The sequence below is a fragment of the Myotis davidii genome, unplaced genomic scaffold (assembly GCF_000327345.1).
Source record: "Myotis davidii unplaced genomic scaffold, ASM32734v1 scaffold460, whole genome shotgun sequence".
In the NCBI taxonomy this organism is placed as follows: domain Eukaryota; kingdom Metazoa; phylum Chordata; class Mammalia; order Chiroptera; family Vespertilionidae; genus Myotis; species Myotis davidii.
The window spans coordinates 339,985-342,469 of record NW_006292692.1 but is presented as its reverse complement, the minus strand read 5'-3'; positions in this window follow the sequence as shown (position 1 = coordinate 342,469).

The following is a 2,485-nucleotide window of genomic DNA, read 5'->3' as shown; positions in this document are numbered from 1 at the left end:
GCAGATAAATGGATTAAAAGACTGTGGTACATCTACACAATGGTATACTACACTACTATAAAAAAGAAGGAACTTATACCATTTGCAACGGCATGGATGGAAGTGGAGAGCATTATGCTAAGTAAAATAAGCCAGTTGGGGAAAGATTAATATCACAGTAATTTTGTGGAATATAATGAACAACATAAACTGATGAACAAAAACAGATCCGGAGAAGAGAAGCATCAATCAGACAGTCAAACATCAGAAGGAAGGTAGGGGAGGGTCGGGGTAAGGGGCATATAAGCCTAACCAATGGACACAGACACCAGGAGGTTGAGGGCATGAGTGGGAGAGTGGGGAGGGGTGCCATGGGGGAATAAGGGCAGATATATAATACCTTAATCAATAAAGAAAAATAATTACCAGATCCTATAATGCAAGGACAAATTTGGGAGAGACAAGGTGTGGGACATAGGCAGGGGCCAGTTAGATCATGTGGGGCTTTGTTTATCATATTAAGGAGTGTAGACCTTATTCTGAGGGTGCAGGGATCCATGTAAAGAGTACTGATTATGAATGCATTGTATGTAAGTAGCAGAAAATCTGCTCATTAATAAATGTTTTCTAAAATATAACAAAGGGTCTAAAGGCAGACAGTTGCTGACTGGTTCAAAAGCTCAGCAATGCTGTTGGAATCCAGGGTCTATTTTTATATTCAGCAAACTGATTTTTTTGGTTTTTACACTCATGCTTATTGCCTCATAATCACAAGATGGTCACCAGGAGCCTCCAGCAAATTGCAGCTTACAACTAACTTACTGACTAGAATTTTGTTATATGGCTGCCCTAATTGCAAGAAATCCTGGAATAATTAGTATTTCGTTTTTCTAGCTTCTGTAATGAAGGGACACAATGACTGGGAATGAGTGTTTTAGTACCCAGCTAAAATGATCTGCCTACAGTAGGATTTTACCCAAAGAATTGGCAGGAATTAATGTATCAGGCAGCTCTACCCCTGTGCTATCATTATAATTCTTTCCAAAAGATTTGTTGGGAAACTCTGAAATGTTGAGAAAAATTTCAGGCAGGCTTGACAATGTTTGCTAAGATCATAATGCTGATTATAAAGAGGAAATATGTAATGCCCTTGTTAAAGTATGATATTGCCATTTCATTTAGACAAAGAGTCTGTCTATCAGCCTCCAAATTATAGCCGTTGGCTTGAGACTGAGTTGGAAATCTCATACTATAAGGACATAGTTCTAAGAAGTCCTCTCAGGAAAAATCAGATTTGAACTGGTTGAGCACTTACAACTGCATCTGCTGCCCCACTTCAGCTTTTGGACAGTCTCACTAGGAAAGTCTATGTACCCTGTCTGGAAAACTTATAACCTACTAGGGGCCCAGTGCATGAATTCGTGCATCTTGTAAGGAACTGTGGGCCATGAGGCTGTGGTGGGCACAGAGGAGGGTCTCGGCCCATCTTCCATGCTCCTACCTGGCCCCTTCTGCCATGATAAAGAATAACATCACAGGATATTATCTGTGCTGGTCCTTTATCTGCCAGCAGCCCCGCTCCAACCACCACCACACCACGTGCGATTGGGGCCAGCAACAGCAGAGGATGCAAGCGGGGCCAACACCATCAGCGGGTGCGAGAGGTGGCTTTTGGCCCTGCTCACCCCTCAGGAGCAGGGGGAGGTGGAGAAGCCCTCAGGAGTGATTTGGGGCTGTAGCCACTGCTTGCACTCACTGATGGTGCCAAGCGATCGGGGCTTGTGCTGGGTGCCAGCAGTGGGTGCGAGCAGTGCCTCTGGTGCCAGCAGTAGGTGTGAGCCGGGCTGGTGCTGGCAGCAGGTATGAGTGGTGGGCAGGACCGTTGCACCTGGGAGCAAAGAATTTTCAGTAACTACCAGTGGGGCAGTGGGCTGGAAGGGCCCACGGGAGGGCCCCAGGGAGCGGTCCAGGGCGTGTCTGGCTCCGCCTTGCGATCGGATGGACCCCAGCAGCAAGCTAACCTACCTGTCGGAGCATCTGCCACCTGGTGGTCAGTGCACATCATAGCGACCAGTTGGTCGGTTGTTCCACTGTTCAGTCTATTTGCATATTAGGGTTTTATATATATACATTGCCAGGAAATGCCATTACCCACAGAGAAGGAAGATCTACTAATGTCAGTCTCCATCCAGGCCCCAGGAAGAAGCATGTATCCATTATTCAACCTACATGTGCTACTCTCCTGAATTATAAATATGAAAACAAATGGGCCAACTTGAGCCTGGCATAACGGCTCCCACAAAGAAGTGTGGTGAGAAGGGCTGTTCTGCCATCAACGAGGTAGTGACCAGAGAACACACCATCAACATTCACAAGTGCATCCATGGAGTGGGTTTCAAAAAACATGCCCCTCAGGCACTCAAAGAGATCTATAAATTTACCATGAAGTAGGTGGAAATTCCAAATGTACACATTGATATTAGGCTCAACAAAACTTCTAGAGTCT